General features: G+C 50.1%; 1 protein-coding gene across 1 annotated transcript in view; it reads left to right on the plus strand.

Moving 5' to 3' along the window:
• Positions 1-15,337: 15,337 nt before the first annotated feature.
• IP6K2 (inositol hexakisphosphate kinase 2) overlaps positions 15,338-25,579 on the plus strand; it is a 32,191-nt gene continuing 21,949 nt past the window's right edge. The window contains exon 1 of the mRNA XM_083155594.1: positions 15,338-15,492. The gene's annotated coding sequence lies outside the window, so the exon portion shown is untranslated. The remainder of the gene's footprint in view (positions 15,493-25,579) is intronic.

Genomic DNA, 25,579 nt, shown 5'->3' on the forward strand with positions numbered 1-25,579 from the left:
ATATAGGTTCTGCGCACGCGCTGGTCCTGGTGCCTGTACCTTATATTGTACAAGTGCCGGGACCAAGATTGCTCATTGAAAACATCAAAATTGCAAACATAATAGGGTGTGGTTTGCACACTAAACATGACCAAACATCGCAAAAAAAAAGACCTGCGGGCGAGTTTGATCTGTGCATGGTTCTGTCTAAGAAAAGGGTCTAAAAGCAAACAAACATCAACGGATTCCTGTGATTAGATGCTGTGCGCATGCTGGCAGAGGATAGAGGGCAGGGGGCATGCCCCCACAGTGACAGCAAATTGGAGGCATGACTTGCAGATACATCATCCTGCAAAACCACGCCCCCTTTTGTCACTGACACACCTCCTTTTAAGAGAGAACCTCGCCACGAGAAGGAGTGCTGATGGGACACAGATAATGTTATCATGTACAATAACAAAATGCAATGACATGAACCTATTATTAATTACGTAGCGTTACCTTATTAATTACGTAGCGTTACCTGACACGGCCTGGTGGGTTTAATTATATCTTAGCAAATATATGCAGGTAAGAGCTCTACTTCCGTTATCAATTGTATTAATATCTTATTGCTGATACTTTATATTGTGCTGGTGGAATATGTTCTCTCTCTTATATATTTGGCTACATCTGTCACTCAAAGTGTGTGAGTGTGTGTATAACGCTGGGTGGAGCCTCTGACTCACATGACAGAGAACCAGCCCAGTGAGCCCACAGACAGTGCCAGACACCCTCTGCCTTCCCATGCTGCCCAGCACTGCTACTCCACAGCCACCAGGTGAGCGCCCCCCCCCCCCCCCCCGTCGCACCCCACCCCGCGCCCCCTCCCACGATTTGCTGCAAAAACACCCCCCCGCGACCCCCCTCCTGCGATTCGCGGCAAACCCCCCCTCCCGCGATTGGCGGCACCCACCCCCCGCCACCCCCCCTCCCACAATTCGCGGCACCCCCCCCCCCCCCTGCGATTCGTGGCAGCCCCAGGATTAAATGGCACATGCAAAACACTGACATGGCTATGGTCGACAATGAAAAAGGTTGACATGAGTTTTTGAAGATTTATTTTTCATTTTTTGAATGTTTTCATATTCATTCTCATGTGTCGACATGGACACCAATGAAGTGCCACACTTATGTCATTTACATGTGTTGACCTTTCTGCGTTGATTTTTTCTTGTGGCGATTAGCAGCACACCCCCCCGCAACCCCCACTCCCGCGATTCACGGCACACACCCCACCCCCGCGTTTCTCGGCACCCCACCCCGTGACCCCCCCTCCTGCGATTCGCGGCACACACACCCCCCCCGCGACCCCCCCTCCCACGATTTGCCGCAACCCCTGCCCCCGCAACCCCCCCTCCCACAATTTGTGGCAACCCACCCCCCTGCCACCCCCCCTCCCGCGATTCTCTGCAACCCCTCCCGCGATTCGTAGCAACCACCCCCCGAAACCCCCCCTCCTGCAATTCGCGGCACCCCCGCGACGCCCCCCTCCCGCAATTCGCGGCACCCTCCACGACCCCCCCTCACGCGATTCGCGGACACCCAAGTTGCAATACAGGGCATCTTTCATACAATTCTAAACATATTTCTCATATACAAACATTCACAAATTAAGGGGGCGCAGCCCCTTACGCCGGTGTGAAGAGCGCCCGTAGGGCACGATGAATCACCTAGTGTTATTATATATATATTACATTTTTCCTCTATGCTCACTGGGATGGTAAAGTGTGAACAAGTCAGTTTTAAAAAAAACGTCATCCTCCACTCTGCCATAGCTCTGTCGCAATGTTTTAAGGCACAGCATTTCTGAGAACCTTTGGGACTGATTCAGAACTGTATGTTGGCTGCATATGTCGGACTCGAAGAGCCGCATGTGTGTATGCTCACATGCGGCTCTTCCCCGACTCTTAAGGAAATCCCAAGGATGTCAGTCACTGGGAATCCTCTCAATCAAGCAGGGCTTCATCCAATCAGGTGGGGAGCTTAGCACCCACTGCCCAGGAGTTATAGAGGTACAGCTCTGGGCTTCAGCCCTGGATGGGTCCCCACTCCCCCAGGGACCCCATCCAGGGCTGACCAGTCACGGTGAGAATTTGACAGCTGGGGGACCGTCAAAAAGTGTTCCCAGGCAATGGCATTACACCACTGGCTGATGGAGCCCAGTGCTGGTTCCAAATTATGGTTGACCCCTATTCTTTTTGTCCCTCATATTTTTGGAATCAGGACTGGTTCAAGAGCCCGGAGCTGGTTTCTTAAACACATGAGTTAATTTTACCCCCATATTTGGTAAACTGGGATGGCTCGGGGGGGGGGGGGGGCCAAATTTTTACTTTCAGACACTTTTTTGGACAGAACCATGCCCAGATGTCACCATGGTTCTGTCAATCTCACCTGCCAGAAGCAGCTTTGTTCCTCACCATATTTGGAAATATTTAGGGCGCGATTTGAAATACCGCACCCTATTACATTTGCAATTTTGATGTTTTCACTAAGAAAACACCTGGATGCGATTTTGAAGTACGATTTTTGGTCGCGGCAAAACATGTGATTTTTAACGCAAATTGCGCACTAGTACATGCGCGATTTGCGGTAAACGGGCGATTTTTGTCATTTTTGAACAAAAAAAATGGCACATTCTTAAAAATCCCATTTGACCCCTCGTCTGTTCATTACTAAAAGCTTTAGTAAATGTTCCCCTTACTGTGAAAATAAAGCTGTCTAACATATGTGGGCTACATGCAAAAACAGCCAGTATTTATACAGCATAGAAAACATATAAATGTATCTTCTCTCCTTACCTGGGGCCTGATTCAGGTTCATTCACAAACCACATTTGGGGGATGATTCGGGATCACTTGCAGTGATCCAATTTGGACCCCTGCCCAGACGGTCGGGGTTTGCTCTTCCGCATTTCTGCACATGTGCAAACCCCAACAGCGAACAGCAGCGGCGAGTTTTGGTGATGACGGTGCTGGACCATGGGTACGCGGACGGGCCAATGCCTGCTGGGAGCGCCAGGAATTCTGCCACCCGCCTGCACTGAACTGTGGTTCCCTCAACTCTAAGATACACTTCTGAATTTGGGCAATGTCCCCCTTGCGAACAAAGCCAGCGATGGCGACCCATTGCAGGCTGTCCACAAGGTGTTTGACGGCACCCCGGCGTGTGTGCAAGGTGTTTGACAGCACCCCGGCATGTGTGCAAGGTGTTTGACAGCACCCCGGCATGTGTGCAAGGTGTTTGACAGCACCCCGGCATGTGTGCAAGGTGTTTGACAGCACCCCGGCGTGTGTGCAAGGTGTTTGACAGCACCCCGGCATGTGTGCAAGGTGTTTGACAGCACCCCGGCGTGTGTGCAAGGTGTTTGACAGCACCCGGCGTGTGTGCAAGGTGTTTGACAGCACCCCAGCGTGTGTGCAAGGTGTTTGACAGCACCCCGGCGTGTGTGCAAGGTGTTTGACAGCACCCCGGCGTGTGTGCAAGGTGTTTGACAGCACCCCCGCGTGTGTGCAAGGTGTTTGACAGCACCCCGGCGTGTGTGCAAGGTGTTTGACAGCACCCCGGCGTGTGTGCAAGGTGTTTGACAGCACGCTGGCGTGTGTGCAAGGTGTTTGACAGCACCCCGGCGTGTGTGCAAGGTGTTTGACAGCACTCCGGCGTGTGTGCAAGGTGTTTGACATCACCCCGGCGTGTGTGCAAGGTGTTTGACAGCACCCCGGCGTGTGTGCAAGGTGTTTGACAGCACCCGGCGTGTGTGCAAGGTGTTTGACAGCACCCCGGCGTGTGTGCAAGGTGTTTGACAGCACCTGGCGTGTGTGCAAGGTGTTTGACAGCACCCCAGCGTGTGTGCAAGGTGTTTGACAGCACCCCGGCGTGTGTGCAAGGTGTTTGACAGCACCCCGGCGTGTGTGCAAGGTGTTTGACAGCACCCCGGCGTGTGTGCAAGGTGTTTGACAGCACCCCGGCGAGTGTGCAAGGTGTTTGACAGCACCCCGGCGTGTGTGCAAGGTGTTTGACAGCACGCTGGCGTGTGTGCAAGGTGTTTGACAGCACCCCGGCGTGTGTGCAAGGTGTTTGACAGCACCCCGGCGTGTGTGCAAGGTGTTTGACAGCACCCCGGCGTGTGTGCAAGGTGTTTGACATCACCCCGGTGTGTGTGCAAGGTGTTTGACAGCACCCCCCCGGCGTGTGTGCAAGGTGTTTGACAGCACCCCGGCGTGTGTGCAAGGTGTTTGACAGCACCCCGGCGTGTGTGCAAGGTGTTTGACAGCACCCCGGCGTGTGTGCAAGGTGTTTGACAGCACCCCGGCGTGTGTGCAAGGTGTTTGACAGCACCCCGGCGTGTGTGCAAGGTGTTTGACAGCGTTTGCAGGCAGCATCCCGGCATTTTCTGGGAGTGCTGTCAGAAAACACAGTCGGCACCGGCCGTGGGGAGGGAGGGTCTCTGCAGCGCCAAGTCTCGGCTTACTGGTGGCTGCAAACAGGGGAATAACCATTAACGATGCCGGATTACGAATGGTTTTCAATCCTTTGTGTACAGCTGCGAATGCATTTGCAGCCGTGCACAGGGCAGGGGACTCTGCAGGACGGCGCTTACCTGGGCTCCAAAGATTCGCAGCCCAGCGATCAGGTCAGAATAGGCCCAATGTCTTCCAGCACCCAGGATCATGGACAAACCTCCATACTCCATAATTAACCCCCCCCCCGACCATCACTAACGCGATTCACCGCACCTTCCCTCCTTCATCTACCCCTCCCGGAATCGCCTGGGAGTCACTGACAGCCAAATGAAATCTTCAGTGTTATGGGAAATTCTAATGTTGACAAAATAAAAAAGAATAAATGATCATTGTAGACAGATGCGGTCTAGCAGGTCCGGTGCGCTGTTTATATCAATAAAAGAGAAATACTGTAAAGAGCTCATTGGAGGTTCATTGGAACAAGCCTCAACACACCTGATCTTTGCATCAGTGCAGGTGGGGCAGATGTAACATGCGCAGAAAGTAGTGTACACACAGTGCAATTTTTTTTTATTCAATCCCAAAGGAATAATACGGCGCCATGTACACATTAGATTGAGACTATATAGCACAGATCTGTAATATCTAGTCTTGCCTGCACAGTCGTCTTTTTCTGATCGATGTAGATGACAAAATTGAATAGAAAAATAGACTACATGGAAGTGTGTGTACCACATAAGGGGGCTATAGTGGTCGATCTGCAAAGACCACACGTGTGCACAGGGAACGATGTATGGCGTATGCGCGTTCACAGCCGCATTATACGCCGAGTGCGTGCGACCACGGCGAACACACCCAACTTTGCGTTCAGGGAGCGTGGGGCGGTGGCGGATAGTCTCACCCATGGGAACACCCAGCGTTTCATGGATGTTCTCAAGAAAACACTGGGCAGTGACATGGGCGCGGGGGGCGGGCAGCTGACTTCCCCGTAGGTCGGCTGCCCGCCCACTTCCTTCTGAATGCCCACGCACATCTAAGGTTACCTCAGAGTAACAGATGTGCGTTTGCCTTCCACATCGCTCGATGGTCGGCGACAGGGCCGGTGCTAGGGGGTTCGGCGCCCTCCTGCAAACTATAAATTTGCGCCCACCCAAATTTTACAAAGGGAGGGGTGTGGCCACACAATAATGCTCCCACTCCAAATTACACTACACAGTAGCACAATCTTATTCCCAGTGCCGTAAGTAGCCATTTTGGTGCCATTTCTGAAAAAAACAGGGACAGTGCGCGCCGAAGGCGAGCGCAAAATTGTAGAAGCGTGGCTTCATAGGGAATTGGCGTGGTCACATAAAAGTACCAATAACACCATAATCCCCATAACACATTATGCTTCACACCTCAAAGCCCATTACACATTATGGAAACCACACACAGTAATGCACATTGGCCTTTATTCAGATCTGATCGCAGTACAAATTTGTTTGGAAAATGGGCAAAACTATGTGCACTGCAGGTGGGGCAGATGTAACATGTGCAGAGAGTTAGATTTGTGTGAGTTATTTTGTTTCTGTGCAGGGTAAATACTGGCTGCTTTATTTTTATACTGCAATTTAGACTTCAGTTTCAACACACCCCACCCAAATTTAACTCTCTCTGCACATGTTACATCTGCCCCACCTGCAGTGCACATGGTTTTGCCCATTTTCCAAACAAATTTGTACTGCGATCAGATCTGAATAAAGGCCATTATTCGTAATGCCACACATCATGATGCCCCTTGCACAATATGCAGAACACCATAATGCCCATAACACATTATAGTAACCACACACAGTAATGCACATTATTCGTAATGCCACACATCATGATGCCCCTTGCACAATATGCAGAACACCATAATGCCCATTACACATTATGCCACACACTGTAATTCCCCTTACATAATATGCCATGCACTATAATGCCCATATGACATTGACACACATTATGCTACACATAATGCCCTGAGTACTCCTGCATATGCCCACATTTGTAGCATTGCTTATTCATAACACCCACACCAGCTTCGAAAAGTAGTTGCTCTGCTTACAAGTAGTGCCCACACCAGTTGCCGACAGTATTAGCGCTGCGTAACCATATACCCACTCCAGATGCTGACAGTAGTACCTCTGCTTATACATAACACCCACACCAGTTGCCAAAAGTAGTTGCTCTGCTTATACACATGCCCACACCAGTTGCCTGAAAGTAGAACCTCTGCTTATACGTAGTGCCCACACCAGTTGCCGACAGTAGTAGCACTGTGTAACCATATGCCCACACCAGTTGCCGACTTTAGTAGCGCTGCCTGTACACATGCCTACACCAGTTGCCGACATTAGTAGCGCTGCCTCTACACGTGCCCACACCAGTTGCCGACATTAGTAGTGCTGCCTCTACACGTGCCCACAGCAGTTGCCTACATTAGTAGTGCTGCCTACACATGTCCCCACACCAGTTGCCGACATTAGTAGTGCTGCCTACACACGTGCCCACACCAGTTGCCGACATTAGTACACTCACACTTTACAATGGTGGCACTGGCAGCTCATCCTCTCCTGTTTCCTGGTGTCTTCAGTCAGCCTTGCTCCCTTGTAGCTCCGCCCCTTCTGCCCGTGTAGCCACGCCCCCTCCACCAGTGTAGCTCCGCCCTCTTTCGGACCCTGCCGATGACCAGCTGATAATGAGCAAGGAGGGATCTCTGTGCCTCCGGTGCTGCTGCCTGTGATGAAGTGTGACAGGCGCAGCAGCAGCAGCCGGCAGGCACGGAGGACAGCAGAGGATGGACAGCAGGGACAGCGCCTCTCCTGCCCGGCGCCTACCTGCTTTGCATCCTCTGCTGAGTGGGTAGCGCCGGCCCTGGTCGGCGACCATCGAATGATGTGGGTGTTAAACATTCATTCGCAGCCTGTGCATATGTACGCAGTGTGCGAGGGGGGGGGGGGGGGGCATATCGGCATTCGGCGGGCAGCATCTGGTGGACTCACAAGGCTGTGAATTCGCATCAACCAGAATAAGATCCTAGATTTGGTTGGGGTGTGTTCAAACTGAAATCTAAAGGAGACATTGTTTACCCTGCACAGTAACAATATAACTCATCCAAATCTAATTCTCTCTGCACAAGTTACATCTGCCCCACCTGCAGTGCATATGGTTTTGTCCATTTGCTAAAATATGTGCTTTGTGTTCAGCTCTGAATAACCCCCATTAGTTCTGTTTTGCTTGTCATGTGTGTTAGCTGTACTGGGGTGCACACTGTCAGATGCCTCGGGCTTAATGTCAGGGGAAATGAAAAACCAATGTACACGTTTCTCATGTGGGAATATGACAAGATTATTAATGGACATTTTTCATGTTTTTACCTCCTCATTATGCCCTGATTACACCAGCAGAGTAAACAGCCAGTCCAGTCCTTAATTGAACCAGCCATGACAAACTATGGCCATTCAGCTGCTGTGAAACTACAAGTCCCATCATGCCTTGCCACAGTTTTGCTATTACAGAATGCTTAAACTACAGTATGGCAAGGCATGCTGGGATGTATAGTTTCATAACAGCTGGAGGGCAAGAGTTTGGACATGCCTGTTGACTTTTAAATATAAAAAAATAGTAATTCACTGTAAATCAATCAGGCGTTCTTCATCGCAAATATCCCTATGATAAATGTCAGCTAATGATTGACATAAGCTCCAACGTCGCCAGTGTAAACACAACACCCTCCAAAGCAGCTGAAACTTGAACGACATTATATTGAGTTATATTGGGAGAGTTTAACCAAAACAATGTTTGAGAGCATAAATATTGGTACAGCCTGGGCGTGGGTACATGGTAATAGTACTAAAACAGCAATCAGGATTTCAGTTACCTCCCTACATATCCGTCTTCTCAAAGCAGTTGGGAACATGCAAAGAACATGGGGCCTGATTCAGATTACAGGACAAATTCAGGGTTGCCTACCCTCCCGGAATGGCCGGGAGGGTCCCGAAAATTGGGTCACCCTCCCGGCCCCCCGGAAAGGTGGGCAATCCTCCCGGATTCTGGGGGACCCCATCTCCCCCCCCCCCTCCCCCGATTGCGGCTTCCCCCACCCCGGACGCGGCATTTAAATGACCTTTTCTGACAATCTCCGGGAGGGGGGCGGGCCAAAGTGTCATCATTGCGTAGTTTAGCCCCACCCCCTCCACGGAGATCGTCAAATTGAGACACTTTCCTTCATGGGGGTGGGGCTTAATGATGTCATGTTTAAGCCCCCCCCCCCTTCCCCTGCAGAGAGAGTTAGATTTGGGTGAGGTGTGTTCAAACTGAAATCTAAATTGCAGTGTAAGAATAACGCAGGGAAAAAAAGAACGTGGGGCGCTCAAAGGTAAACAAGATGGAATGCAATTTATTATAAAACAAGAAAAAAACAGTACATTGTATAAAATAGCACTCATATACAATAAATGTACATTTAGAAGCACACAATGGGCCCAATGTTATAATTCTAATATAGCATAAAAACCTTTATCCTTTAAGAATGAGGTGGGTTTGGCTTTTTATAGGATCAGCTTTAATGTTCCTTAGCTGTAAATCTGATTTCTTTTAAGCCATAGACCATCCAATTCAACAATCAGTGTACACACTGTGAAATGCAACCGGTGTCGCAATGTCTGTTTGAGAATGTTATTGTGTGTACACCCATTAGAATAAAAAGGGAATGATTTCCTCTCTTGAAAAAGTCAAAGCCTTGGCGGTATTATCTGTGTAGTGGCGTAGTAAATGTCTCTTACCGCTCTGTAGGGCTCGCACCAATTGGGCAGTATGTTTTAAGCCACAGCGCCCGTCCCGTCCCTCGACTGACCTTCTGTGTAGTTTCCAGCTGGGTGGGTTGCTCTAGTATGAGCCGTCTCCTATCGCGGCTCAAGGTCTTTTCTGCACGCTCCGTACAGCGCACTGCCACCGCGTCAGACGGGTAGCTGTGCAGTATCGCAGGCCGGGAGGAGAATTCGGCTCTAGCTGTATGAAGGTATTACGCCGGGTGTCAGAGGTGCTCCTTCTGGAACGCGTTTCGCCGCACTCTGGATTTTTTTCTTGTGTTTTTGTGTGGAGGCTAGCAATCCTCCAACGTGGTGGCTGCAGGGTAACAAGTTACACCACTGTAGCCCCTAGCGCCAAAGACAAATTTGTATCCATTAAGAATAACGCAGCCAGTATTTACCCTGCACAGAAACAAAACTACTCCCCCAAATCTAACTCTCTCTGCACATGTTACATCTGCCCCACCTGCAGTGCAGCATGGTTTTGCCAATTTTGAGAACAAATTTGTCCTGCAATCAGATCTGAATTAGGCCCACAGTGTCAGTATGCAAACAATGAAGGGGCATAAAGGTCAACATGCATCACATGGTCAAAAGGTCGACACAAACAAAAGGCCGACATGGAAAAAGGTCAACATGGGTTTTTTCAGTTTTGGGGGTTTATGTCGACATAGGTTGCATGTACACCATTAGTGTTCCGTGTCCCCTGTAAAGGGGTGGAGCCAAATGTCAGCAGGTGGGGCTTAAATTGTGGGCCTCGGCAGCAGCTCCTTTACACAAAAAATAAATAGTTTTGTCAGGAGAGGTCTTCTGGGAACTCGGAAACCCCCCTAGGTGTGCTAGTGTCCCTCCTGTCTCGCAGCTCCAACAGACTTTAGCCTTGTGCCAGAGTCTGCTGTCCATTCGTACGTTCTCCAGGAACATGGTGCCCACTCAGCATTCATAAGGACATCTCTTCTGCATAAGCATAAACCACTGGAAAAATGGCCACCGCATATGATTATATGGGTGCAGGGTTTGAGGTGTGGACCTCTTTAGAACCAAGGGCTATTGGTTCTAACTATTATAGGTAAGCCAATGCTCCTCCGACCAGCGACATCCCCTGCCTCTTCTCCCGGCAGTGTGTCATTTTCATCTGCGACCATCTCTGGTCGCAGATGAAAACGGGACACTGAGCAATATGATTGCTGAGCAATATATCACCTTTAGGCTGCGGGGAGGGGGGGGGGGGTTAGGCACTTACAAGGGAGGGGGGTTAGGTTTATGCAGCGCACTCGGGGGTGTAAGGGTTAGGCTGCAGGGGGAGCACCCACGATCCACGGCCGGAGCTCATCCTCTGCTCGCCGTCAGGGATCCGGGCAGCGCCGCAGCGGGGTCCCAGCAGCGGATGGGAACTAGTAGCGATATTAATACCGCTGCTAGTACCCATCTTCCGCAGGGACCCTGCTGCTGACGGCATATCCGCTGCTAGGACCCCACTGCGGCGCTGCCAGGATCTCCGCCTACCTCCATCCAGAACTGGGGGGGAGGGGTTTATCTGTGGGAGCCCATTGCAGGGCCACACCCCTTGAGCCCACCCTGCCCACCCCCTGGAGAACCCACCAGCAAAAACGTAAGTCGGCTCCCCTGGTTAGGTTTATGCAGTGGGGTGCGAGGTTAAAGTTAGGCAGCAGAGGGGAGGAGGGTTATGGTTATGCTATGGGGAAGGAGGGTTAAGCTGTGGGGAGGGGAGATTAGGTTTATGCAGCGCACTCGGGGGTGTAAGGGTTAGGCTGCAGGGGGAGGGTTACGGTTAGGCTATGGGGAAGGAGGGTTAAGCTGCGGTGCGGGGGGATTAGGTTTATGCAGTGGGGTGCGAGGTTAAAGTTAGGCAGCAGAGGGAGTGTTAGCCTGGGGGGAGGGTTATGGTTAGGCTATGGGAAAGGATTGTTAAGGTTGGGGGAAGACAGGGGGAAGGTAAGTATACTTACCGGACCCCAGTCAGGATTTGTTCCACCAGGATGGTGCTATGGGGACAACGGTCCCTGGCCTGCTCTGACAGAGGCTAGGGCTTAGGCCGCTCCATCAACCCTGCCCACATGGCTGCCAGCACCCCCCTTCCCTCACCAGCCCTCCTCCGCGGGTTGTCTTCCCCCCCCCCCCCCACCTCACAGTCCCCTCCCACGTCCCACCTTCATTGAATCATTGTTGATTCAGTAACTGCCCTACTGCCCGCAGCGGGCATACACACAGGCAGTGAAGTGGGCAGCAGGAGCCGAGTGGGCAGCAGGAGCCGGGAGCCTCATAGAAAGCTCTCACCGCCCGCTTGCCCACCTGTCCTGGTAAATAAATAGGGGGCACCATGCAGGGATCAGTGTGTAGTCGCAGCCGCTAAATAAATAAATAGAGAGGGATGACCTTCCTATTTTGCTAGGGTTGTGACTAGTTACCCTTCGCTGAAAGGACCTGGGGAGGAGAGGGGGTGGGGAAGGATGAGCAAGGTCGGAACAAAGGACCAAAAAGAACCTTGCGGACTCGCTTTGCTCTCCACCTGGTTACTAAAGGCAACAAATGGTGGCATGGATCGTGAAGGAAAAAGCCACCCGTGGCAGAAGCGCGGTGAGCGAAGCGAGCCCATGAGGGTTGAATTGGGTCCCTTGTTCTGACCTTACTCCTCCTCTCCCCACCCCCTCTCCTCCCCAGGTCCTTACTGTAAAAGGGAACTAGCCGCTACCATTTCGTCAGTCTTGAGCCCCACAGTTTTTGATGGCAGCCTATGATGTGATCCACCTGTCCCTGGAAACTCTTTGGAAGTGGTGGTGAGTGGGGTGGGTGTGGTATGCCGTTCCGACAGTCGGGATCCCGACAGTCATTAGCCCGACGTCAGGATCCCGACTGGCCGGACTCAGACACCGTGGCCAGCACAACAAAGCCCCTTGCAGGCACGGTGGCTCGCTGCGCTCACCACCTATTCTATTCTCCCTCTATCACCACCTATTCTATTCTCCCTCTATCGCCACCTATTCTATTCTCCCTCTATGGGGGTCGTGGACCCCACGAGGGAGAATAGCTGATGGCCGTCGGGAACCCGGCCGTCTGTGTTTTAACAGTCGAGATCCCGACGTCGGGTTAATGACTGTCGGGATCCCGACGTCGGGTTAATGACTGTCGGGATCCCGACGTCGGGTTAATGACTGTCGGGATACCGACTGTCGGGACCCCGTCAGGCACCCGAGTAGTACAATCCAGCGTAGCATCTTCCTAGCGTATGTTAGACGCGGCCTCCTTACGCCCTGCAGTGTAAACACTACAAATGGGTTACAAATTGTTTGATGACACACGGCCTGTCAGGGTAATTATGATGTTGTTCTGCATTCCGCGCCAACAAATGGAACTGACTTGTACAGTGTGAGAGATACAGGTGCAGATGCATGGGATCATTAGGCATTATGGGCCTAATTCAATAGTGATCCCCTGGGAACGTGGGCGGGCGGCTAAGATCACATGACATCAGAGCCCGCCCCCTCGCTCACTGGTTAGTTCAGACTGATTTTTATTTCCGAAGGGGAGTGAAATCATTCAGTGGTCGGCAACCACAGAATACCACAGAATGAGATCTCTTCCCTTCTGCCGCATGCGAGGGGTTGTGTTCCTGTACAACCCCACCATTGTAACCTAGGGGATTCAGTTGCTGGGGGTGCTCCCAAAAAAAAGACGGTCCTGTAAAAAGTATTTGGTATACAGGCAGGGGAGTATGCAGGGGGGGGGGGTGTAATGCAGCCGGGGGATATGCAGCATACCCTCCAACATCTGCAAGTCAGAATTCGGTACACATCTAGAAAGGGGCGTGGCTATCGGTAAAGTGGGCGTGGTTACTGGTGATATATATATATATATATATATACACACATCTGTGAAGTGGTGACTACTGCAAGTGATGGGAGGACGTGTCTGGTGTTAGGGAAAGAGGGGGGGTGATTTCAGTCAGGCTTGGGTGCACCGCAGGATGCCGTCCCTTACCTTGGGTGCACCGCTGTAGTCATTCCCCCCATGTCACTCCCGCAGCCGCTGCATCCCCATTTTGTGCTAGCTCTCCTCTCTCTGCAGCGCTTGCCGCTTGGTGTCCAGAAAACACCACTGCGCATGCGAGAGAGGGCTAGCAGACACAGAGACCTGTTCCCTGAGTGCAGTGAGGCGGGTCCGCGATGCCGGCGCATGACGCTGGCCCGGGAACCGCAATGCACCCTTGGGAACGGGTGCTTGGCAGCCAAAAAAGCGGTACATTCGGTAATCTTGAATTTTGCCGGTACAGACCGTTTAAAAACGGTACTGTACCGGCTAAATCGGTACTATTGGAGGGTATGATGCACGCAGTGGGTGGTATTAAAGTATAGGGTGGTAGACAGGCAGGGGGGGTGCAGGAAGAAGGTGGTATGCAGGCGCGAGGGGGGGGGGGTAATGCAGGCGGGGGGAATGCAGGCAGTGGGTGGTATTAAAGTATGGGGTGGTAGACAGTCAGGGGGGTGCAGGCAGAGGGTGGCATGCAGGCGCGAGGGGTATGCAGGCAGGGGGTGGTATGCACGCAGAAGGTGGTGGAGGGGAATGCTGGCAGGGGGGTATGCAGGCAGAAGGTGATATGCAGACGGGGTAGTATGAAGGAATAGGGTGGTGTGCAGGTAGGAGGTGGTATGCAGGCAGGAGGTGGTATGCAGACGGGGTAGTATGAAGGAATAGGGTGGTATGCAGGCAGGGGATGGTGTGCAGGCAGGGGGTGGTGTGCAGGCAGGGGATGGTATCCAGGCAGGGGGAGGTATGCAGGCAGGGGATGGTATGCAGGCAGGGTGTGGTGTGCAGGCAGGGGATGGTATGCAGGGAGGGGGTGGTCTGCAGGCAGGGGGTGGTGTGCAGGCAGGGGGTGGTGTGCAGGCAGGGGGTGGCGTGCAGGCAGGAGGTGGTATGCAGGCAGGAGTTGGTATGCATTGTGCAGGCAGGAGGGGTTAGAGGCAGGTAAAAATGCCAGGCGTCCCCATGCAAACTGGGGTGGGTACCTGCCTTCTGGGGGCGGGCAGGTGATGTAACCGGATGTCAGCCATCTGCCCAGTTCTCGGAGGAGGATGCCACAAATCTAAAGGAGCCCATACGCGGTCAGTTGTGGACCGGCTCCGTTCTGTACTATGCGATGCGCGCTCCCGCGCATCACATAGTACGGTACAAAAAGTATGTGCTGCACATACTTTATGTACTAGGTAAACATCGTATTGGATCGCATTGCATGCACACTGCATGCACAAGGGATGCGATCCGATACGATGTGTGCTGTTTAAGTACAGAACGGATCCGATGAACGGACCGTGTATGGGGGGGCTTAAGTCAGCTGAGACTAGAGAAATCATTCGATGGTCGGCAACCATCGAATGATTTTGGGCCCACACGCTAGCCTGAGAATGGATGTTTATGCAAAATATTTCATCCATTTGCAGTGTGGTGGGTACATTCGCTGTGCGGCGGGCAGCGAACTAATGCTGCTTAGCAAGCCGGGGACACCGTCCGGGGTAATCCCGGACACGTGGTAACCCTAATAACATGACTGCCGTGACAGCTGCAAATGATATGCATGTTTCCAATATGTTACAATATTATAATGTACTGCAGCTGGGGCGATCCTGGAGCGTGCTATGTACACAGCAATGATGGTAACACAGGACTGCAGCACAGAAGGGCAGTTTGTTCAGGTGTAAGGCCTTTATTAGGGCATAAATCCATGTCATTGACTTTCCTCACTCCCCAGCTGACAGCAGCTCACCTTCCCCAGTCTGAGCAAACACTTGTCCCTGTCAGACATTACTGCTGGGGAAACAGCATCTCCCATCATTGTCTGTGCACTGCACACAAAGCCCTGACTGGGCTGCTGATAACACAAACTGCCCCCTCTGTCACTCTCTGCTGCCTCCCCCTCCCCTCTCTCCCCTCAGGCTGAGCCTCAGCTGCTAGGCCCGACACATCACTCCGGTTACCAGCTTCCCCCTTAGCAACAGAGGCCGGCGCATCAGCCAATCAGCGGGCGCCTGGCAAGGCCGTCCAATAGGAGGGGGCGGATCCGCTGAGAGGCCGGGAGCCGTGCGCCGCCATTTTGGTTTCGCTCTGACAAAAGAAAAGAGAAGGAGACAGCAAAGAAGCCGGACCGTGCTTTCTGTCAGGTAACGGATGGTGCCTTTACCGGGCTCCACACGCCCCAAACCGGGTGTTGGGGTGTCACTGAGAGGGGATGGGGAAGGTAGGGTGTGATATGGGCTTACAGTGTTGGGGGAGGGGGGCTGAAATGGGCCACTGAGGGCTTAGGGATCATCTGGACACTGGCTGTCATGGAGTGCAGGGGCCTCCTCTATATATATATATATATATATATATATATATATATATATATATATATATATATATATCTGCCAATCAGTAATCTGCAATCATAGTGATTATTGATATATTACAACGCCCCTGTGCTCATACACTGAGATATATATATATATATATATATATATATATATATATATATATATATATATATATATATATATATATATATATATCACACACTCATATATATCACCTACACCTTGACAAAGGGGCATCTGCCCCGAAACGTTGGTCGTTGTATATTTTTTGAATACAGATTTCCGTCACAAGTCCCAGGAGTGCCAGTCTCTTCTTTCTATATATATATATATATATATATATAAAATCTCAGTGAATGTGTAATAAATGCCTGTGTATTTCCTTATGTGGATGCTGACCGGGTGGTAAGTAATGGTTACATAATTTATATTATCGGCACAGTGTCCTGGGACAGCCCAGCTTGTATTATAAGAACACGTCCTGGCATCCTGCGCTCGCTCGGTGTACCCACTTCTAGGAGCCGCAAGCTCCCGGGGTGATAATTGCTTGTCCCAGCCACGTCCTGATGCATTTTCCAGGCTTTGCGTGTCCTTTGCCAATTAAGTCCATCCTGAAAACCCATTTCGTCATGACCCATCCTAACCCCGCTTGTGTCTTGGAAAGGTGCCTGCTGGGTGACAGCATTGATCCAAAACGCTGCCATTGGCCAATATTGGGTATAGCACACGCTGTTGCTAGGCTACAGTGCTGCGGTTACATAACGAGGCGTGAGAATGCATTTTAATGGCGATATCTGGTATATTTTGTGTGAGCGCTGTTATAGGCAAGCATAGATTGTGAGTATTCTGTTTGGCCATATGAATGTCTTAGCATGGATCAGTTCTTATATAGCGCAGCAGATTCCATTGCGCTTTACAATAGTAGACCGTGATACAACAAACGGTATTTACACAGTCAAAATTTAGGAAGGTCCCTACTCGGAAGCTTACAATCTATAGGGAAATAGGCATTGATACCTAAGGATAGATACTGTATTCTTTATTGCATCGATTCCACCATGCAATATGCAGTGGGGGTAAGTACTGTCATTGGAATAATCTATGTGTATCCTTCTGTTGCACCTATGCACTTTATACCGTGCATGCGTCTGATTACTGTGCATGCTCGCAGCCCAGACCTATCCTCTTACTCAATTCTTTATTTCAAAATATCTTGTATTACAAGTAGCGGCAAGTTATGTGTTATAAACTAAAGATAAACATGCCTAAACGTTATCTGTGGATACAATTATTTAATTAGGCTTGTGTCCCCCTATTGTTACCTTTTAAGAACCTCCTCCAAATTACCAAATTTGAGCCTGCACAAGATTGCACAGACCTGGTTGTTATGGGAATTACAAAAGTAGCCATTGTGTCCTTTTCTAATACCCTTTTCACACCAGCCTAATTTCCTGGGTTGGGAAAAAATTGGCAGGATTTCAACCCTGCTATGGAGCAATGTTGTTCCCGGGTTAGGGGGTACTTACCTGGGTTGCCGGTCCTCGGTGTGCTGTCAGGCCGGGGATCCACACAGGCGGCGGGTGCAAATGACAGAACAGGCGGCGGATGAAGATGACGCCGCCACCGTCTGACCTGTCATCTGCGCCCCCCGCTGCCTGTGTGGATCACCGGCCTGCACCGAGAACCAGCAACAGAGGTGAGGACCCGCCGCATTTAAGCCAACTTCCCGCTCCTTCACACACCAGTAAATGCAGGGGCTTTTCTGGTGTGAAGGTCGCTGGTGCACATCGCCCTGTGGCCCTTATTCAGATCTGATTGCTGGATAAATTTGTTCCCAAAATGGACAAAACCATGTGCACTGCAGGTGGGGCAGATGTAACGTGTGCAGAGAGAGTTATGCTGAGTACACATCAGACCAACTTTCATCCAGCTAGTTGGTTGGATGGAATAAAAATCTGCTACTGGATGGAAGCAAATTACAAAGAGCAATTTTCTCACAAACCCAGGAAAATGGACAAACATTCAGTGACATTAATTAAATCAAACTACAGTACTTTGTCTGAGCGACGTTTTGTCCATTTCCACATTTTTGGACCAAATTAATAAATTACAAATTACATTTGCTCTCATCCAGTACCAGATTTTTATCCCATCCAACCAACTAGTTGGATGAAAGTTGGTCTGATGTGTGGCCAGCATAACTCTCTCTGCACATGTTACATCTGCCCCACCTGCAGTGCACATGGTTTTGCCCATTTTGAGAACAAATTTGTGTGTAGGCCCTATTAGGTTATCTGGCTGTATAACTGCTTATAAAGCAATTTGTTCTAGATTCCAGTACCTACCTGGTGATGTCCAGTCATGATCTGGAGCTGGGGAAGTAACTTAATTTGTGGAGTAAATAAACAACTGTTTGTCCAGCATTAACCTCCTCAAAGCTTTCTCATCATTTGACATTTGCTCTGTCTGAACCCATTGACAAGGGCCACTTACTGTAATCAAGGCTACCAAGCCATGCCAGGCCCTGGTGATGAATAGGTGGGCCTCTCAAAAAAAGGGGGTATCCACACCCCCTAAAAATATGTAACAGTTATTATTCCAAGACAACAAATAGTCCTCTCTGTGCTGCGGACTGTATTTGTGTAACGCTATCTCTGGTTTATAAATACTTAGAGTCCACTCTCATTTGTGACTTCATTCGGAAACTTAAGCTGGGTACACATTAATTCTACTTTTTTTTTTTATATACGATTGCCTGACTTCCAACTGATCGGAACAAGATATTGCTCCAATTGTGAAATGTGTACTGTTGCCTGCTCATGCAGATTGGTCGTACATTCAGCCCAATCTGTAGATGTGGCTCCCAACCCTATGCATTTTGGTTGTGACAGGGGAACGGTTTATCCTGCAGTTGTTCACCTGATTGTACGATATATAATTGGCGCTGGCTTTGTACACAGGTAGTCAGATGTGTACCCTGCTTTAGGCTTTGATGAAATGCAAAAGGTACAGTATTGACTTATAAATGATGGTAAAATAGACTAGCAATTAATTTTTGGTTTGACAGCTTATTATAGCTTTGGGAATACATTAATGCCTACAGGGCACAATATATTACTAAAGCTTTGCTGTAGCGGTGGTGGGTGTGTATATCCCTGAGAGCCAAGACTCAACAGTGTGTGTCCCAGTATTTGTGTTATTGGCTACCTCTCCTGTGCAGTACTGGTGGGGGGTGCGCGAGGGGCAACTTGCGCTTTCGTAATTGGCCTAAATGTACGCAGCTGTCATTTGCAACGATGCCCAGTGGCACATTGTGCCGATAGTTAACATGTTGCTAATCACCACACACATTTGCCAGTTGATGAATTTCTAAAGCCTGCGTTTTGTTTGGCATGAGTGGCTTATAAATCGTTGTTATAAGGTTCCAAAAATACACTCAGAAAACAGCTGTGAGTACGCCCAACCCGAGCCCCTGTAATGTCTGAAAGAGTTACCAGAGAAATCTGCGGCTTCCTGTTTCCAATCTGCTGAGACCCTTAGCATCCTCCTCCACTGCCGGCCTGCCTCAGCTTACTCATTTCCGTGGGTGGGATGGCAGCGCAGCAGACATTGTGCAAAGTAGCAGGGTCTACTGGGCCAACAGGTGCTAGAATGCAGATCCCACTGTATGGGTGGACATAATGCCACACATTCCACAATCTGCAGCAAATGCAGGCATGGGTTATTTTAGTTTAGTATTCATGCTTTTCGGGTGATCAAGGCTTTGGGACAGTCTCCCTGTACACATGGGGGTGTGGTCACACAGCAACCATATCTCTGGCAATATTGGCTAGAATTGCCCCATGTGTACAGGGCTTAATGTTATGAAAAATGGATCATAACTGAGGAAAGACACCTCCTTGTTTGGAAACACTATAAAGAGGGCTTATATCGATGTCTGTCTGCAAACATATTTAAGAAACAGAAAAAGATGGGAAAAAATGATACCTGGGTGTAATGGTTCCTATGTGCTGCTCTGATCAGATGAAACCTGGCCAAATTGGAGGTGATTGACGTCCGATCTATGCAGCACAGCAGGTGAATCGGGATCAGATGCATCGGAGTACATCGCAGGTGCCAGGTGTGTGCCAGCAGTGCCGGGCAGGGGAGGCGCACCCCATTTCCCTGCATACCCTGCTGCAGCGGGCAGGAGATTTGAAATCTCCCTTACAAATGAATGGGCAGCCGCTGAGTGAGCTCTCTCAGCCAATCAGCGGCAGACCATTTATTTGTATGGGAGTTTTGGTAGTGGCAGGTAGATTTGATTACTCCCTCGCAAATGAATAGGCAGCCGCTGATTGGCTGAGAGAGCTCTCTCAGTGGCCGCCCATTCATTTGTATGGGAGCTTTTAAATATCGTGCCAACCCGCCCCTACCAAAGCTTCCTGGGAGTCCTTTTACATACGATTTATTGATAAATCAAGTGCCAAATCGTATGAAGCCCTCCCATAGAGCTTCTATGGTAATCTGGTCGGAATTGTCTTTTTGACAAGTCAGTCCTATGTATGGGCACCTTAAGACTGAAGTGAGCGAATGGTAGGGGAACAGAACCAATCAGAACGCCACAGACATGCTGGTTCTGGTTGGTTGATGCCAAAAACATAATGTCTGCAGTTATTTGCAGGAATGGTTGTATTCTACCATAATAAACTACTGTAGTCTGGTCTCACAATAACCACATTAAGGTTTATATATACTGCCTGGAAGTTTCCAGCTTCTGTCTTTTTGCTTTTCAGAATCAATTTTTCTATCCTTCAAGTTAGGCCATGTGTTTTCACCTACCCGTTCATATTACATATACTTCTATATCCTATTATTCTCTGCACGACACTGAGCATGCATAAGCCTGCATGGTGATCTAAGGACAACTGTAAAGGTATCTAACAGCGGACAATTCCTGACACTGCGCCTATGGTACTAAGTATGCCAAGTAATGGGATGTTATATAGGTTTGCTTTATTATCACTCAAGGCTATTGTATTACAACTGGGTGTTCCTGTCATGAATAGTGGTGATGTTGGCATAGAATTACCGTTACAAGGTTATGCTTCACCACTGCTATATATATATATATATATATATATATATATATATATATATATATATATATATATATATATATATATATATATATATATATATATATATATATATATATATATATATATATATATATATATAGTGATTCATCGCGCCCTGCGGGCGCTCTTCACACCGTCGTAAGGGGCTGCGCCCCCTTAATTTGTGAACGTTTGTATATGAGAAATATGGTTAGAATTGTATGAAAGATGCCCTGTATTGCAACTTAGGCGTCCGCGAATCGCGGGAGGGGGGGTCGCGGAGGGTGCCGCGAATCGCGGGAGGGGGGGTCGCGGAGGGTGCCGCGAATTGCAGGAGGGGGGGTGCCGCGAATTGCAGGAGGGGGGGGGTTGTGGGGGGGTGGATGCTGCGAATCGCGGGAGGGGAGGGATTGCAGAGAATCACGGGAGGGGGGTCGCGGGGTGGGTTGCCGCAAATCGCGGGAGGGGGGTTACGGGGGCGGGGGTTGCGGCGAATCATGGTAGGGGGGGTCGCGGGGGATGTGCCGTGAATCACGGGAGGGGGGATCACGGGGTGGGGTGCCGAGAATCGCGGGGGGGTGTGTGTGTGCCGTGAATCGCGGGAGTGGGGGTTGCGGGGGGGTGGGGGGGTGTGACGCGAATCGCCACAAGAAAAAATCAACACAGAAAGGTCAACACATGTAAATGTTGACATAAGTGTGGCACTTCATTGGTGTCCATGTCGACACATGAGAATGAATATGAAAACATTCAAAAAATGAAAAAAAAACCTTCAAAAACTCATGTCAACCTTTTTCATTGTCGACCATAGCCATGTCAGTGTTTTCCATGTGCAATTTAATTCTGGAGCTGTCGCGAATCACGGGGGGTGCCGCGAATTGCGGGAGGGGGGGTCGCGGGGTTGGGTGCCGCGAATCGCGGGAGGGCGGGGTTCACAGGGGTTCCGGTGGGGGGTTGCCGCGAATTGTGGGGGGTGCCGCGAATCGCGGGAGGGGGGTTTGCGGGGGGGTGTGACGCGAATCGCCACAAGAAAAACTCAACACAGAAAGGTCAACACATGTAAATGTTGACATAACTGTGCCACTTCATTGGTGTCCATGTTGACACATGACAATGAATATGAAAACATTCAAAAAAATGAAATAAATCTTCAAAAACTCATGTCAACCTTTTTCATTGTCGACCATAGCCGTGCCAGTGTTTTGCATGTGCCATTTAATCCTGGGGGTGCCGCGATTTGCGGGAGGGGGGGGTTGCGGGGGGTGGGTGTCGCGGGAGAGCGGGGTTCATGGGGGTTCCGGTGGGGGGTTGCCGCGAATTGCGGGAGGGCGGGGGGGGTGCCGGGGTGCCGCGAATCGCCGGAGGGGGGGTTGCGGGGGGTGTGACGCGAATCGCCACAAGAAAAAAATCAACACAGAAAGGTCAACACATGTAAATGTTGACATGTGTGGCACTTCATTGGTGTCCATGTCGACACATGAGAATGAATATGAAAATATTCAAAAAATGACAAAAAAACTTCAAAAACTCATGTCAACCTTTTTCATTGTCGACCATAGCCATGTCAGTGTTTTCCATGTGCAATTTAATTCTGGAGCTGCCGCGAATCACGGGGGGGTGCCGCGAATTGCGGGGGTGGGTGCCGCGAATCGCGGGAGGGCGGGGTTCACAGGGGTTCCGGTGGGGGGTTGCCGCGAATTGCGGGAGGTGGGGGGTCACGGGGGGTGCCGCGAATCGCGGGAGGGGGGGTTGCGGGGGGTGTGACGCGAATCGCCACAAGAAAAAATCACACAGAAAGGTCAACACATGTAAATGTTGACATAAGTGTGCCACTTCATTGGTGTCCATGTCGACACATGACAATGAATATGAAAAAAATTAAAAATAAATCTTCAAAAACTCATGTCAACCTTTTTCATTGTCGACCATAGCCATGTCAGTGTTTTGCATGTGCCATTTAATCCTGGGGCTGCTGCGAATTGCGGGGGGGGGGGGGGGGTGCCGCGAATCGCGGGAGGGGGATCGCAGGGGGGTGCCGCCAATCGTGCAAGGGGGGGTCGCGGGGGGGGGTCCTTTTTGCCGCGAATCGCGGGAGGGAGGTCGCGGGGGGTGTTTTTTCCGCGAATCGGGGTGGGGGTCAGGGGGGAGGGTTTACAGCGATTCGCGGGAGGGGGGGGTCGCGGGGTGGTGGTTATGCCGCGAATTGCGGGAGGGGTCGTGGGGGGGGGGGTCTTTTTGCAGCGAATCGCGGGAGGGGGGGTCGCGGGGGTGTTTTTGCTGCGAATCGCGGTAGGGGGGTCACGGGGGAGCGGGTATTTTTGCCGCAAATCGCGGGGGGGGGGGTAGGTTTTGCCGCAAATCGCGGGAGGGGGGCGCTCACCTGGTGGCTGTGGAGTAGCAGCAGTGCTGGGCAACATGGGAAGGCAGTGGGTGTCTGGCACTGTCTGTGGGCTTACTGGGCTGGTTCTCTGTCACATACCTCCCAACATGACCCTCTCCAGGAGGGACACAATGCTCTGTTTCTAGACTTCCCCTTAATGTATGATTGCCATCACCTGTTTTAAACAGGTAAATTTTTCAGAAAGGTGTTCAGCACAGATGAAGGCAATCACACATTAAGAGGAAAGTCCAGGAACAGAGCGTTATAGACACAGACACCCACTTTGAGTGACAGATGTAGCCAAATATATAGGAGATATATATATATATATATATATATATATATATATATATATATATATATATATATATATATATATATAGAAAACAGGCGCTCCATAGTGCATGTATCCGTTAAAAAGAATTTATTTATGGCACAATAAAATCAGCAGTGGATGAAATCACGTTCCACAGTGGGCGGTTGAGAACCGCTCTGAATTGGCGTAGAGAAGGTGATAGACACCTAAGTGTTGGAGCCGGTTACACACTCTCTCTCCGTACTCCTTCCTTCAGGTGACGACGCTAGGCCACGCCCCAACGCGTTTCGTCATCGACTTAGTCAGAGGGCTGGCCTAGCGTCGGTCAGTAGCCTCCTTTTATCCTCAGCCCCGGCTGCGTATTTAGCCATGGGCGGGGATATTTAAATGATCTCATGCATGAGAGATAAACAACATATCGATAAAACACACATACGGTATTTTAAAACTACATAAACATGTACACATCGTTAATATCTTTCTTTAAGATTATAAGTAGCTGCGAGCTCTGTCTCCTGCAGTGCTTTCAGATATCCAGCACTGCAGGAGACAGAGCTCCAGGCTTAAGGCTCATCATTTCTGAAGCCACATATCTGGATTGGCATCACCACACAATTGATTGGTGATTTTATACAATTGTGTAGTTTCTGGAAGGATAGCGTGTATTGAAAAAACAATGCTAAAAGACAGCCAACGTTTCGAGGCAACAACGCCCCTTTGTCAAGGCAATAATAAAAGTGAAAAACAGCAATCAATGAATATTGATTGTTTTTTTTCACTTTCGTTTTTCACTTTTTTCATTTTCATTTTCGTTTTTCACTTTTATTATTGCCTTGACAAAGGGGCGTTGTTGCCTCGAAACGTTGGCTGTCTTTTTAGCATTGTTTTTTCAATACACGCTTTAAACCAAGTCCCTGGATTGCCTGCTTTTTTTTCCATCGATTTACCTATTGCTTAGCCGAGCACCAGGGCGGCTGACCCGGATAGGAAAGTGCCAGTCCGTCTACCCACTATATATCTATCTATCCCAGGTTTCAGCACAGATGGTTAAATTAATATAACTGGGGTATTGATGAAGTCACCTGTGCTCCTGAACTGTCCGTGTGCCGTGAGGGCAGAGGTGGGGAATGGTTGCTGTAATGCACTGGAAGACGTGTAGTTATGTCGGTGGTAGAGCAGGGAGGGGGGGGCCACACCTGGGCCCTATTTCTGGTTGGCTGGCAAAGCAGTGTAAGTTCCCTGCATGTGGAGCCTTGTAAACCCCTCCTCCCGCTACTCAACAATTATTTTTTTTGCATAAACATCCATTTACATCTTTGCCTGGGTGCCCAAAATCATTGGATGTTCACTGACCGTCGAATGATTTCTGTAGCGCTCGCTAATCTGTCACTCTCTGGTGCCCTGCTCCGAGAACAGAGCGGCCAGCTAACACCCGGTGATGTCAGCCGCCCACCCACGGAAAGGCTGCATGGGGATGCCCATCGTTTTTGTGGGGACACCCCCTGCCTGCTCTTGCATGCCCCCCACTGTGCATGCCCTGGAGACTATGCAAGTCTTTGAGGGTGCCTGCAGTGAAGACCTCCACATGCTTATAAGGAGGCCGACAACATCGGTCCCCATTGTGTATTTGCAATGGAGTGACCAGATCAGAATGACCCCCTTGCTCTCAAGATCTACTGTACCAACAGGTCATGTGTCTCAGGCAACCTGTGGGTCTATAGTAGGAATGAATGCAGCAGGTTTGAGAATGTGACACCTGTGCACTAGCTAGGTGATCTGGGGAATGTGACAGTTAGTAATGACTGCACCTGTGCACCAGCCAGGTGATCTGGGGAATGTGACAGTTAGTAATGACTGCACCTGTGCACCAGCTAGGTGATCTGGTGAATGTGACAGTTAGTAATGACTACAGCTGTGCACCAGCTAGGTGGTCTGGGAAATGTCAGTTAGTAATGACTACACCTATGCACCAGCCAGGTGATCTGGGGAATGTGACAGTTAGTAATGACTGCACCTGTGCACCAGCTAGGTGATCTGGTGAATGTGACAGTTAGTAATGACTGCACCTGTGCACCAGCTAGGTGATCTGGGGAATGTGAC

Source organism: Crinia signifera, chromosome 8, assembly GCF_055691185.1.
Source record: "Crinia signifera chromosome 8, ASM5569118v1, whole genome shotgun sequence".
Lineage (NCBI taxonomy): Eukaryota > Metazoa > Chordata > Amphibia > Anura > Myobatrachidae > Crinia > Crinia signifera.